Genomic DNA, 16,140 nt, shown 5'->3' on the forward strand with positions numbered 1-16,140 from the left:
TGCTTCATGGGGGCCACATGCAGGCATTAGACTTGCTGGAACATTTTGCCTGTGTGCTGTTCTGTTTCAGATGGTGACAGTTTGAGTGTGATATGTTGCACATGCTGCTTTGGAAACATAGGAAGAGACATCAAATGCACGTGTCACACAATGCATAACTTAGAAGAAGACTTTTTTTTTCTTCTTCTTCTGATTAGCAGCTGCAGTAAACACTTTCTGGATTTTGAAATGCCCCCAGTATCTCTTCTCCTGGCGGCAGGAGCAGCTGCAGCTCCAAGAAAGTAGTGTAGCACCTGGCTGTGTAATTCCCAGGGTGCATCTGAGGAATGCCAAGCTACCTGATGGAAGCAAGGGGAAAGGGTCCACTGGGAAGCAAAGCCTAGGCGAGGAGAGAACTAATAACCAAAAGTAATATGACCTGTGACACCCGAGACTTACCCCTCTCCTTTTCTTTCTCTTTTATTAATGGTTTAAAACAGAACAAAAAAGGGAATCACATACATGGCCAAGTGAATAGACTCCCCAGCTATTGCTGATCCTGTCTTGGTATGAGTGTCCCAGTGCCAAATAATTGAATGAGGCATTGTTGACAATGGCAACTAGAGAAATGAATTATTATTTTACTGGACTCGTGGAAAATACCTGTTAATTAGCTTGAGGAAAAAAAAAAAAAAAAGTCTTTTTCAGGCCTGCAGCCATTCCTTGTCAGGTTGGAATCTCATCAGCTCTCCTGAGCTAAGTAGGGTCTGCGCTTCCAGCCCAGTCAGGGAAATCTCAGAGGCTTCCTCATGCAGCATTGCAGACCAGGTACATTCCTTCTGCTCTCTGTAGTGATGAAGGGCTCTGAATTGCTGAAGGTACCAGTGTGGCCCCTTTCATGGGAGATTCATACTGTGGGAAATAGCAAATGTAATTCTCTGTGCACATTGTCTATTACTTCCCAACTCAATAAAATCTTTCTCTTATGGGTAGATAAATATTTTCTGTCAAGTCTGAGTTCCTTTTAAAGATATGAAGCTTGGCTCAGGATCATGGCAAGATATTCAGTTTCACATGAAACTGGATAAAGATTTTTTTCCCCCATAATCAACTGATGGAATTTTAAAATATCAGAAGCCATTTCATTCTCAAATTAAGCAGACATGTAGGGCTAAGGAGCAATTATCTGGAACACAAGTCATTGGATAATCCGGTGGACAAATGTGAATTTTCCTGATTGGCTTTGATGTAAGAGGCAGTGCATTTACTTTCTGGGCGAGGGAGACTAAGAAAGAAGAAGGCATCCAACAGGTAGGAAGGAGAGAGAGGGGAGATAGCCAAACAAGAAAAGGTATATAGAAAGAGGCAAAGAGGCCAGGAGACAAGAGGAGATGCGAAAAGAGTAGGAAAGAGGCTGAAAGGAAGGGCTCATTCTGGGTAGAAATACTGCTTGGTATCCTGACCTGTTTGGTCAGCCCTAGCTGACTCCATTTTCCTATTCTTAAGGTTTAAATAGCTGCATGGCTTTCTTCTCATCATAGCTAGTGAACAACAAATGGTCATCAGGTTTATTTATTCTGGATAGCAGAAGTCATTTGGCACTTCTACTGGAGATGATTTAAAACTAGTGGAAAATGGCAGGGTGGAGTGTTTTCATTTACTTTGATGCATTATTTAAAAATAAGGTGGAAGGCGCAAGTTGAAAGGAGCTTTGCAGTATTTCCTTCCATTCCTCTGATAAAATGTCTCCTCAGTGACTTCCTGGGTATAAGACCTATTGGAAATTCTTTCTTCGACTCTCCTAGCCGTCAGACATCCCATCAGGATGCCTGAGAGAGGGCTCTGTAGGTCAGATTGTACTTCAGTCCGCTCATGGAGTTGTCGTGGTCAATGGAATTGTCCTCGGGATGACAGCCAGAGAACTTGCCTAGGCCAAGATAAATGCATTAGAAAGCGAAAGAGGAATGCAGCTCAATGGGCAGTGAAAATCAATGAGAGCAAATTGGCCCATTTTTGCCTCACTGACTTGTACTGTCCATTAAGCCCTATTTGCTGGTTCATGGTTGTTCACTTCATTTACTTTCTAATCCTTCTTTCGCCAGCTTGGCGCATCTCCAGGTTAGTGCAATCCTGTTAATTGCATCACCTGCTACTGACTAACTGTGACACAGGCCTTATCACCTTGTTACAGGGATTGGACATGAAACTCTACACATGAAACCCAGCATGAGTCCCGCTTTGTTTAGGATTGGGACTTAAATCAGACATGATCTCACAGCTTCTTGGGAATGGAGATTTTCCATGTCCTCATACCTCCAAAGGAGCTGGGATTTGCTTTAGCTTACTTGACTTTATAGTCTCACTGCCACTCTGCTCACTGCAGTGCTTTAGACAAGAAAGTTGGGAAAGTGGAATCCTCTATGATGACACAAAGTTTTTGGAATGTTCTTTTCCTATAGAATCCAGGTCTCCCTAAGTATTAGGTAGAGGGCTGTGTTAGTGAATGTATTAAACTGTGTTGTAGCTGCTAGTCTGTGTGTTTTTGCACTAGAGAGTGAGCTTCGCAAGGGCAAGGAAGTTGTGCATTTTATTTTTCATTCCTAGCAGCTAGCCCATAATAGTTTGCTGATTGAGTATACCACACAGCATTAATATTAGTGTAGCACCTACCATAAGCTGGCTCATTCTCAAAATAACCCTATGGGGCTAAATATTATTATCTCAAGACTCTTGATGATGGAACTGAAGCTCAAAGTGGTTAAATTGGCAAAGCTAGAATGCAAGCTCAGGGTGCCTGACCCTAGAGCCCCTAGCTTGTTTTCCTATCTTATACTAAAGAGACTTAATAGATTTTGATTTTATAATGAGACTGTTAGAGGTGGACCACATATGGGGCACCTGGGTGGCTCAGTCGGTTAAGCATCTGCCTTCTGCTTGAGTCATGATCCTAGGGTCCTTGGATTGAGTCATGCATCAGGCTCCCTGCTCAGCAAGGAGTCCGCTTCTCCATTTCTCCCCGCTCATTCCCTTTCTCCCTGTCTCTCTCTCTCTCCCTTGTGCAGCGTGTGCAAAAATGAATAAAACCTAAAAAAAAAAAAAAAAAAAAAAAGTGGACCACATACATCAAAGCATCTTTTGGTGAACTGAAGACGAATTACAAAGTTTTTGCCTTCATAAAATTGCTCAACATGTTGACATTTTGAAATATATATAAGCCTTACTTTATAACATATCTCACTTTTACTGAAGTATCTAATAATACAGAATAGAAAAAAATCTACTTTTTTGAGAACATGTTATTTTAATCCTTCTTTTTTTTTTTTTTAATCCTCATATGGTGTGCCTGGATGTTCAAAGAGAAATCAGTTTGGGCTTTTCTTGATGTTCAGTAAGGAAATCTGATCTCTCAAAAGAGATTGAGTGACTTTGTTTTGTGAGTGGCAGTCACTGTTGGATGACTCTCTTTTAGTTACTGAAAAGTGTTTGGGACTGTAATAGTCTACCATTTTGTTTCTGGAGTCGAAATACAGTCAACTGCAGAATTACTTCCTGGTTGGGATTGCACAGCGTGTTGGCCTTCCAGAAGCCCTTGCTCACGTGCGTGTGACTCCACGATCCCACACAAAGGCTTGTGTATATTTTCTCCAAACGTGCTAAGCTCCACGTGGCTCCTGTTCTAGCCTCAGTGTTCTGGATAGATGCCAATTTGATTCATTATTTTCTCACCTCCATTCCCCCTCCAGTTACAGATACATTCCTCTCTTTGATGTCGTGTTTCCAACTCTTGCATAATGTTATTTCCCAGTGTTTGAGAACTGTTTTTATGTGACTTTGTTTTTCAGCTTAGATAATCAAAATACTTTTTTCATTCTGTAGTAAGTGTGAAGTTTTGAACTTAAAAAAGAAGACTCAACTGGCAGTACCTTTTTTTCATATTTGCATAAAGTTGGTGCACCAAATTTATATGCTAACAAAGATTTCCCATTCTTTCTATTTTTGCCTTCCTTCAAACTCACTTTCTAAGCTATTGTCTTTTTCATCATTCGACTCCACACCAAATTCACCAGAGTGAGAAAATTCCTGTTGTTTTTAAAGATGCCATTATTATTCATTTTAATTCTGTCTCTGGCTGCTTTTAAGCTGGTTGTTCAAAGTTATATAAGATGTCTCTACCTTTTTTCCTTTTCCTTTTTCTTTTTCTTCTTTTTTTTTTTTTCCTGGTCTCAATGATAAATATCAAACTTCCCAGGGGCAAAATAACAGTTGGCAATGTTTGTCCTACAATCCTCTACATCAGACTTCAACAATCATTTTCTTTTTTTGTAGCACAGAATTCAAATGAGGATTTTTCAACAACTTTCTTTTGCTTTTTTCCAAAAAAAAAAAAAAAAATCGGTGTTATATACTGAAGGTGCACATAAAAATCTCTGGTAATTTTTATGGTCAGAAGATTTGCATGATCAGGAGCTTTGCGAGCCTATGGTCTCCCCGCTCCTTGCTACACCGTCCCAACTCTGCATACTGGGTTGTTCCAAAAGTGACAGAATAAAAAGAGAGCAGGGACAAATACCCTTTAAAAGTCAAACATTACTGGCTCTGACCCTGAGTATTTATTTGCCTCTTTATTCAACAAACGTTTATTGAACATCTAGTGATGCCAGCCTATCCGTGGGGATTTCTTGGTCAACATCACTTTTTGAGACCATTGATGTCTGATTTTTGAATCCCTAACTCACTGTTTGGTCTACTCATTACAGGTAGCCTCAGTTACCTTCTGAGCCAAACTAGAATTTCAGAAGGCTCTCTTCCTGAAAATTCTCTGGACTTACCCTCAAGACTACAGTTCTTATATTCAGATGGTAGAATGATTTTCATCTGAATGTAACGCAAAGGAAATGTTTTAATGATATCGACACTATCTGATACAGTGGCCTGAGCTCAGACAGCCCACTTTGGCAAGGACTCTTATTATGTGAAGTCATGTATTTGTGACCACCTTTTATTCAGCCAAAATACATACACAGTGTTTAAACTAGAGCAGATCTTCTAAAATGAAATGGAAGCAAGTTTTGTTGTTGAGCAAATGCTCTCCTGTCAACCATAAAACTAGCTCTCCTATTAAAATCAAGTAAAAAATTGGATTTCTACTATATAAATTGTACACTGAGATATAGAACTCTGGGCTTAACTTAGGGATATATGATTTTATGCTGTTTTAAACAAAACTATTATAGTTAAGTGAGTGACTAGTGAATTGTAATATTAATACACAAATACATGCATGTTACATGGCATAAGATAGGGATGGCTTAGGTCTTTAAAATATAATTTTTAGGGTGCTTGGGTGGCTCAGTCATTAAATGTCTGCCTTCGGCTCAGGTCATGATCCCAGGGTCCTGGGATCGAGTCCCGCATCAGGCTCCCTGCTTGGCGGGAAGACTGCTTCTCTCTCTCCCACTCCCCCGCTTGTGTTCCTGCTCTTGCTATCTCTCTCTCTGTCAAATAAATAAATAAAATCTTAAAAAATAAATAAAAATAAATATATAAAAAATAAAATGTAATATTTATAAGCAATTGCTCATAATTATAATCCTTATAAGCAGGATGGCCTCTAGAGTTATATATAAGAAAATAATTATGAAAAGTAGATGCAGAGGGATCCTCAAGGGAAATATTATTATTCTCAATATGTTTTAGTTTGCAAATATACATTAAAATGAAAATAATATTGTTGGAGTAGATTTCAAAATAATTTACAAAATCAATAATATTTCATTTTGATTTTGTGGCTAGAGGACTAGTTATTTGATTCCATTTTGGATGACTTAGACATAAAAAAATTAGTGACAGAAATAGAAAGTAAGGGAATCTAATAATTTATTTTCCTCTCATTGTTTCTTTTTTTTTTTTTTAAAGATTTTATTTATTTGACAGAGAGAGACAGTGAGAGAGGGAACACAGCAGGGGGAGTGGGAGAGGGAGAAGCAGGCTTCCCGCTGAGCAAGGATCCCGATGTGGGGCTCGATCCCAGGACCCTGGGATCATGACCTGAGCCGAAGGCAGCCGCTTAACCGACTGAGCCACCCAGGCACCCCTCTCTCATTGTTTCTTGGCAAAATTAAGAAAATGCTATTGGTGTGACCAGACCTGGATATTTTCACACAGAAAGTGTCAAAAACAAGGATAATGCTAAATTGATGCCCTGGGTTCTAGATGAAATAAAATAACACAAGTAAAATGCTTAGATCAACTCTTCTGCTATTCATACCCATTCAGAAATTTATGAGCACTGGCGGTTGTATGTCAGCCATGAATCACTAAATTCTACACCTGAAACTAAAGTTAAACTGTATGTTAACTAACTGGAACTTAAATAAAAACTTGAAAATATTTTTAACAGATTCATAAACCTGTACTTTCTGAAGGGGAATCTGTTGTAATATTCAAATCCTTTAAAGCATTTTTTTCCTAAAGACCAGTGATTTACACATATGAACTGTGTAGTGCTATCAAAGATTGACTTTCTGAGAGAGTAGTGACAGATTGTTATCATGGAAAGTTCACTTTTTGATTACATAAAGTAACCTTTCGGCTTTTGAGAAGCTGTGAAGTCATGCAACAGAGAAATTATATGACTTTCCCAATCCAGGTATTAGCAAAGTCAAAATTACAAATTTGAATGTACTAAAGCCTGTTCTTGTGTCTATACACTATTCCACGTTGCTTCTAAATTAGAAGATTGTAAGCTACCTGAAATTGAGACCATGTCTTCCATTTTCTTTCTATTTCCATGTGATTAACTCTTTGGTGTCAATATATGTTTAGTACAAACGTGAAATCTGGTTACTATTTGGTTAACTAATTCATTCAACAAATATTTTTAAACTCTTTTTATGTAATAGATACTGTATTGGAAAAATAGAAATAAAATGAGGCTTGTTCTTGAGGTTACATAATATTAGGTAAGATGGACAAGGACAGAAATACTCATTAGATCATCTGTGACGTATGGTGGTGGGAGGGGACATGTGAGCTAATGGGAGAAAGACTGAGAAAATGTTGGTTCTGTGCATATTAACTATGAGCCTTGCACAAGTCACTCAGTCTCACTGAATGTCTGTTTCGTCAATGTTAAAACAGATACTACCTAATTAGCTTGTTGTAAGGGTTTGATTCATACTAGGCACGCAGGACATTATATTACTATTAAATATATTATTTTTATTATTATTATTATTTAGAAGTGCTATAATTCTTCCTAAGTATATCAGGAAAGACACTATTAAGGTGGAATTATTAGAAGGGATTTTGAAATTCAATCAGAAAAGTATCAAATGAATAGGAAGTATGATAAGCACAGTGAATGATCACTAGACATTCAGACTCATTTTATCAAGCTTAAAATGATTAAATTACACATTTAGGTGGGTGGCAAGTTTGCTAGTTCTTTACAGAAAGTAGCATAAACTCAATGACTCATTGACTCACCCTGAGAAGAGGAAAGTGTGTGCGTGCATGCGTGTGTGTGTGTGCACATGTGGATGTGTGTGTTTAGCACTCAGCTCTGAACTTGTTTGAACCTGATCTTCTTCAGGAAAATAGGGAAAATTTTTTTTTTTTTTTTTAGCATCTAGATGCTATATTCTTCAGAGGTCCATTAAAGCACAAAGTGATGTCATTCTCAGGTAACAGGCAGCTACAGTGGACATTTTGCTTCATGTGCACCAAAAAAATGAACTTCATTAAGTCTTAACATTGTATGGGTATCTTGAGTAACAAATTAGGAAAAGCACTAACTGGAGCCAGAGAAATTGGATTGATTCATCTTCTTTAGGTACAGATGATGGTTGATAAGGTTGATACAAGATAGATGTGATGAAATTTTAGCTATGGGCATGTCAACTCTGATCCAGATCAGTGAACATTCAGAGGCAGCTAACACTGGATATGAGTGGGCATTAGTAGATTCAGAGAAACTAAACAAACAAACAAACAAAAAGACCTGGCCAGACTAGGACTAATCATATCACAGTATGGGGAAGGTACTATAATCATCCCTACTTTACAGAATAAGGATATGACCTACAGAGACATTAAATAACTTGCCCAAGTTTACAGCTAGTAAGTGAAAGAACTGGGCTCCAGGGGGCATATTTTTATCCATTGCTTAACTAGGATGAGATCAGTTTGGAGTACACTGTGTTTGAGGTCTAGATATAGGTATCCAGATATATTAAGATGTAAGGAGTTGGAAACCTGGCTCTGGAGATCTGGATAGAGATAGTAATTGGATATAGATTTGGAAACATAAATATGGAAGAGATCACCCAAAAAAGAGTGTCTAGAAGTTTATACCTTTGACTGAAATAAGACACACCAGAGAAGAAAAGTGCTGTCATGACTACAGGTGGTGCCAGTGATAAGAGAGGGAATCGCTCAGGGATACAATGAAATGCAGAAGTATTGAAATCAAGTGACTAGGTTGAGAGAGAAATGAAAAGGATGAAAGGTGCTAAATAGAACAATCAGAGAGATAGGAGAAAAACCAGAAAAAAATAATATTTCAGAAGTCAAGAATATTCAGGAAAGAATATTGAGAAGATGAAAGTGGTTGACTGTGTTAAAAATAGCCAAAAGCAGAGAGGTCTACAAAAGGGCCGTTGAGATTTAGTGACGAATTGTCATTGATAAACTTTGGTGAAGTGGAAGACTGAAGTCAGATTACAGTGGATGGAAGAATGAAATGAAGTGAGTGAAGATATTAAATGAAAATAGACTTTAGTCACCTGTCTGGCACTTATCATACCACCCAGATGTATTTCCATTGCTTTTTTCAACATGAAAATAAGAATTTCATGTCAGCCTGACAATGATCCCATATGGACATCAGCCTAGTCTTACTTATAGGTTCTAAGGCTCAGGAAGGAGTCAGCTGAGCTGATTTAGAGTAGAAACCAAGGAGCTCCACAGCTCTCATCCTCTCATCTCAGTCCATCCGAATATGCCATGTGCATCCATGGAGAGTGCTTGACTAGGAGGAGGAAGGAGGCAACTGTGAGTTTGAACCCAGCTTTGTGCCTTAAAAGGGCAAGGGATGTCTGGTGGCTCAGTTGGTTAAGCATCAGACTCTTGATATCAGCTCAGGTCATGATTTCAGGGTGGTGAGATTGAGCCGGCGTTAGGCTCAGCGCTGAGTCTGAGATTCTTTCTCTCTCTCCCTGTGCCCCTCCTCCTACTCTCTCTCTCTCTCTCTAATAAATAAACAAATCTTTGGGGAAAAAAAACAAAAAAAACCTTGTGGCTTTGGGCCTATTTCTTAAGTTCTAAATCTCAGGCTTCTTATCTCTAAAATGGAGGTATTGATAGTGCTTATTTCACAAGTTGTTCAGATGATCAAACGAGTCATTAAAAGCAATGTATTTATCATTGTATCTCACATCATTAACTGCCTAATAAATGGTAACTGCTATAATTATTATTTATTATTATTATCATCTGTACTTCAATTCCTTGTGATTAAGCATAGTGACCTGTCATCTGGGAAACTGCCTGACTTCCTTTATGGCTATCCTCTAGCCATAAATCCAGAACATGGGATTTAGAGAAAAATAGAAAAAATCTTGAGTCTGGTTACATTGATTTCTAGCTGTTTCATCCCAAAAAAATGTCTTATTTGTCCTATTTGTAATTTCCTCATATGTACAATTGGAAAAAATAATGCTTTTCTTATAAGACAGTTGTAAAAATTGGAAAGAAGCAACATTTATTTAAAGGGTTTTGTACGGGCACTTATTGAGTAGAAAGGTATGTTTGCATTCATTTATTTTCGCGATTAAACATGAAAAATGGAGTCAGGTTATTTCTTTTCTTTTCTTTTTTTCTTTTTCTTGTCTTTCTTTTTTTCAGTTGACACATTTTTAGTTTAAGATACTTTGCTCTTTCTATTTTTCTTTGCCTGTGAAAAGTCTGCTAGACCCAAGGGTCAGTATCTATAAAAAGCCAGCCGGTCTCATGAAAACATAGAAGCACAAACAACAAGATCATTTCAAGAAGCTTTTATGTTGGGCGTGGGAAAAGATAACAGCTCTAAATAGATGAGCCGTGTGCTCACCATCAGGGTTGGCACGGCCACTGGGATCTCATGGGATCTGGTGGATGCAGCATGTTGTTACATTTTGTTCTGATTCTCACACTCTTTAATCCAGAACCAAATTTCTGCTTCAGCTTTTTGATAATCTCATTTATTTTGTGGAGAAACTGCTGTATACCCAATGTGGCTAGGTTCCCCTCAAGAGTCCCCTTTTTATGGCTCTAGTGCTTGCTAGACTTTCTCTTTTAAATAAAATGGTTAATAATTCCTCTGGTGTATTTGAAATTTTTAAAAGTATTTTTTCAATCTAGTTTAATCTGTGTTTAATTTAATATATTAAATCTTAATTTAATATTTTATAATTTGAGCTAATATATTTAAAATGCATTACATCTTAATTTTATATATTCAATCACAGTTTAATAAAGTTTCCTTTTAACATCTTGATTAAAAGGACTGTTGCACAGTAGTTACGCCTTTCAATTAAACTCCAAGCACTGTTGTCCCAGTGGGCTTCAGTATTCCATCAAGGGCTGAAAGCCTGAAGTCCGAGCAAGGAGGAAGAATTGTCAGTAGAAAAATGTAGAAACCTTATTACTGGCATGGCCTTCAGACCCTAATGATTTCTTTATTAGTAAGAGTAATGCTAGTTACTGTCACAGGCAAATTCCTAAGTTTTATTGATTTAAAACAATGGAAATTATTCACATAATCTACCAAACTAATGTTCATGGTCCATGTGTGGTTCTCCACATGGTGATTCTGATACCCAGCGTTGTTCTATCTTGTTGATCTATCATCTTCAACACTTGTCACGAGAAGGTGAAAAAGTGTTGAGGATCATGTGGGATGGGTTTTACTGAGCCAGATCTGGAAGTGACACATGTTATGTCTATTCCTGTTCAGCTGGTTAGAACTCAGTCACGTGACTCTGACCTCCCAGGGATGATTGGGATTGTGGTTGAGCTATGTGCAAAGGAGAATAAGAAACGGGATTGTTTGTATTTAAGATCCTATTATTTATATCCAAAAGTACAGAAATCATTCATTAGAGATTTTATTCCAAGGATCACGTCTTTGCACCTAGCATGAAATTCAGTACTTCTGAGAAATTAAAAATCTCTAACTAAATAACAACCCCCCCGATATTTGAGAAAGAAAGCCAACAGATAGAAAGCCAACATAGAAAATTTGTCACTACTTCTAAATGTCTGAGAACCATAGTCTGCTTGTAGTCAGTAAGCTTCTGTACCAAAGTAAACAAACAAACAAACAGAACAAAGCTGTAACAACCACAAAAATGCTTTGAGGGGAACCCCCCAGGTCTTTCTATGTTTGTATAACTGTGCTTTTGAAGGCATCAAACAGAAGGGTGTACCAGGTGTTCGACTCTTCAATACACAGGCAAGTATTGATGATTAGAAACAGAAAATACAGATGTCTTGACCCACCCTCCTTCAAAAAAGATAAGGAATTATGACAGAGCCACATATTCTTATGAATATAAGCATTGAAATTTTGCTAACAAGCATATTTTGAGTGACCCATTAAAAGCTCATGATATATGGATGACAAAGGACATGAAAAAAAAGAAAACCCAAATATTATTAGTCTTTAGGGAAATGCAAACTGAAGCCACAATGAGATACCACTACACACCTTTTAGAATGGCTAAAATTAAAAAGTCTGCCCTTATCAAGTGCTGGCGAGGAAGTGAACAAACAATATTAATTCTTATTAAATGCTGGTGGATGTAAACAGGCATAACCGCTTTGGAAAAATATTTGGCAATTTCTTAAGGAGTTAAACATACACCTACCATATGATCCAGCTATTTCATGCCAAAGTATTTTCCCAAGAGAAATAAAAGCATATGTCCACGCAAAGACATGTGCATGAATGTTCATAGCAGCTTTATTTGTAATAGTCAAAAACTGGAAACAACCCAAATGTCCATCAACAAGTGCCAACAACTGTGGTATACCATGCAATAGAATACTTTAAAAATAAGGAATAAATATTGATACATGTGACAACATGGATGAATCTCAAAATAATTATGCCAAGTGAAAGAAGCCAGACAAAAAATATTACATTTAAATAAAATTTAAATAAAAATCTAAAAAAAATATAAACTAATCTACAGTGACAGAAAGCAGATCAGTTGTCTGGGGACGGGGGAGGAGGGCTGGAGGGAGAGATAAACAAAGTCTTTGGGATACTTTTGGGAGAGTTATTGACGTGTTCATTATCTGGATTGTAGTAACATTATATGCATAGGTCAGATCATTTCAAATTGTATACCAGGAGCAGTTTATTGCTTTTCAATTATACCTCAATAAAGTTGTCTTAAGAAACTAATAGTATCCAATTAGAGGAATTCATTGTCACTTCCAGATGTTCCTGTAAAATGATACATCATCAGAATTTAAACCTAAATTAAAGGATATTCTACAAAATAATTGACCTGTAATCTTTAAAAGTGTCAAAGTCCTAAAAATATAAGAAAGAGTGAAGAAATGTTGCAGACTGAAGGAAATTAGGAAAGCATGACAGTTAAATACAATGCAATGTGCGATTCTGAAATGGATTTTTAGGCTTTATGAACAATTGGCAAAAATTGGAGTAACAATTTTTTGGAAAAATTGCCAAAACTTGCCTGGTAATAAAATATAAGTGGTAATAATATATAATTAAGTGGTGATTAAGTGGTAATTTATTAAGTGGTAATAATATATAATGTTAATTTCCCAGATTTGATGATGGTTGTATTGTGTTTATATAGGATGATCTCCTCTCATAGGAAATACACATTGATGCAGTAGGGGACAATGGGGCATCAGGTTGACAAATTACTCTCAAATGGTTGAGGATTATGACGTCTTTGTGTACTTTTTCAAAGTCTTGTTTAATTGTAGTTTGTAATGATTTCAAAACTAACAATTTTGGAGGAAAGAAGTCTCAATCATAAGAAAACAAAAAAATTCAAATAAAAAATGGGCAAAGAATTTAGACAGATATTTCACCAAAATTGATGTATGTGTGGCAAATAAGCATATGGAAAGATGTTTAACATCATTAGTCATTAGGGAAATGTAAGCCAAAACCATATGGAAATATCAGAAAACATGTATTAAAGTGTGGGAAAGACTGACAATATCAAGTGTTGGGTGAAAAAGTATAGAAACTGGAACTCTCATTTCCGTGCTTTTGAGAATATGACACACTATAACCACTTTGGAAAACAGTTTGATAGTTTCCTAAAAAAATTAACTATATATCTTCCATATGATACCATCATTCTAATCATGGATATTTGCCCAAGAGAAATGAAAGCATATGTTCATACAAAGATTGTACACAAATAGCCATAGAAGATTTATTAGTAATATTAAAAAACTAGGAACAACTCATATGTTCAACAAGTGATATATTCATGCAATGGAATACTACTCAACGAAGAAAAAGAATCAATCACTGATACACATGATGACATGGATAAATCTCAAAATAATTATGCTGAGTGAAAGAAGTGAGACAAAAGAAAGAGTATATACTCTATGATTATCTTTATATAAAGTCCTAGAAAATGCAAACTAATCTGTAGTGATAGAAAGCAGAAAATAGGAGAAGCGGAGAGCCAGAGGAGGGGTAAAAAAGGGGCACCAGAAAACTTTTGGGAGTGATGGGTATGGTATGTTCATTCTGTGATTATATTGATGGTTTCACTGGTGTTTATATAAGTCAAAACACATCGAACTGTATATTCTAAATATGTGTAGTTTATTATATGTAAGTTGTACCTCAACAGAGCTGGTAAAAAAAGATGAAGGAAGGAAGGAAGGAAGGAAGGAAGGAAGGAAGGAAGGAAGGAAGGAAGGAAGGAAGGAAGGAAGGAAGGAAAGAAGGAAGTCAGAAAGGAGAACACTTGGTTGAGTTCTTGGTAATTTTAAGTAGCAATGAGCACAAGCTTATACCCTTGGTGAGAGTCTGAACTACAGCTATTCAATGTTATCAGGTGAAGGCAGACATATCTGTCTAATAGACAGTGAAGTTGAGATTATGGTTAACTTTTTGGGGGGGAAATCTGAGGAAGCTAACAGAATGCTTGTGAGTGGGCCAAGGAATTCCCTGGAAAGCCAAGCCAAAGCCAAGGCACAGCTCAGAAATTTTTTTTCAATCTGGTCCACCTTCCAAATGAATGATTATTAAATTGTTTTTTCAATTTTCTGGTGTGAAAATATTTCACAGAGAAGCAGCAGTCCAAAGATGCCAGGAAAGTGGCAGATAAACTTGGTTTTCCCACAGGAAGTCTCAGAGACATTGTTATACTAAACGCTTTGTCTCTACCAGCATTAGGATGTGTGCTGGGGCAAGTCAGTTCATTGGGGTTGCAAGTATCAGGAAGGATATGAATACCAACATGAGCCTGTATTTTCCAACTAATCAGAATCCAAGGCAGACAGGTGAATGCCATGCTCTTCTCTCTCCTTTCTTGGCTCAGCAGCCATTTGTCTTCTCACCTTCCCTCAAGGACTGATTCCTCAGGTGAAGCTGCCAGGAAGAAACCATGTATTTGAAGCTCAACGGAGCAGTCTACAAAAAGCCTTACAGAAGGCCAATCATGGAGTGCTATGACAATTGTTAAGATTTTTGTCAAAATATTTCTGGTTCCTCTTCCTTTAGGATACAGGTAGAATTGTACTTAACTGTCTTTAGCACACAACTCCCATCCCCCCTCCCTACCATTTAACTATTTCTAACCAATCAGTTCATTCCTGGGCTAGAACATCTTCATTGCTCCCTGCACAGTTTTTTTTTTAATTTGGCTCAGGCACTGGCAATGTCAGAAAAGGTGGCTTCTCATTTAGCCAGATTCGTATTGAGTATAATGAGCAAGTTCTCTCTTGCTTGCTTTCAATGGTCATGTAGCATGAGCAAGATAGAAGATTTTATTGTCCCAAGACACTGAGATGTTAGAGCCACTTATTAACACAACACAATTTTAACTATCCTGGCTCATTGTTTTAAAAGAACTTGCATTTGATAAATTGCAAGACACTGATTTTCTTTCTTAAAGGTCATTTGTAGTAAGACATAGACTGAAGTAGAAGTAATGGTCGATAGAAGCAAATTGATCCCAAGTCCACAGACAGCACCCAGGATTTTCCACGGCATTAATCAGTTTGGAAAATGGAGAACTATTTCATCAATACATAATAGAATAGACAATTACCCCCATGACAGTATTTGCATTAAATTCTATACCTTCAGCCATAGAAGCCACAGGTTTTTCAGGAACTAAGATTTAGTCAAGAAACAATTATGAACAAAATGATGTGGGCTGCTGAGTATTAAACATGCAAAGTTTAATGCCTAAAACTTATGAGTAAAGAAAATAATGATGTGGGGTGATGCCCGAATCCTCACTGCTAATGTGAGATGAATTTTTGAGTGGGCAAAGGTTGCCCCTCTGGCGACCTGCCTACTTTGTGGGATGCCTCGGAGTGGTGGTCTGTCCATCCCCTTTTAAAACTGAAAGAGTAGACTGGTATGAAGGTAATAAAAGAGGTTGAGAAGGAAACAAACAAACAAAAAACATGCGAAGTTTACATCTGTTACGTAGCCAGCATGTACTGAATTGCCTGTAGCTAAAATTAAAACAAACATATTACCTCCCAGAGAAGACAAAGTGAATATTTGGTTATCTGGACTCAATCACAAGAATGAGGTAACTGTCTCAAGAAAGGAAGAAGGCTAATATGGCAGTGGCTCAAGCGAATCTCCACATATCTTGCAAATTTTACCATTATTGGCATTAGCCCACTCAAGTGTAGTATTTAATTCTAAATACACAAAGTATTTCAGAATGATGGCCTGAGGGTTTTCTTTCCTTTTCTTTTCATTTTTTTTCTATTCTTCCCCAAGACATGATGTTACAAATGCTCCTTTCAATAATTTGATAGACTCCAGCTCTGAGCCAGAGAGAGCATCTGTTAGAAAACATGGCGATATTCTTTCTATTTATAGCACTTTCAGTCCAAACCACCACAGTATCATTTCTGTTGTGA

General features: G+C 37.2%; 1 non-coding gene across 1 annotated transcript; it reads left to right on the forward strand.

The window, feature by feature from the left end:
• The first annotated feature begins 15,441 nt into the window (after window positions 1–15,441).
• LOC118020514 lies at window positions 15,442–15,591 on the forward strand. The gene has a single exon (XR_004681935.1). It is a non-coding gene; the product is annotated as a U12 minor spliceosomal RNA (small nuclear RNA).
• Window positions 15,592–16,140: the final 549 nt, after the last annotated feature.

This window comes from Mirounga leonina, unplaced genomic scaffold (genome assembly GCF_011800145.1).
Source record: "Mirounga leonina isolate KUSES-001 unplaced genomic scaffold, KU_Mleo_1.0 Mir_173, whole genome shotgun sequence".
NCBI lineage: Eukaryota > Metazoa > Chordata > Mammalia > Carnivora > Phocidae > Mirounga > Mirounga leonina.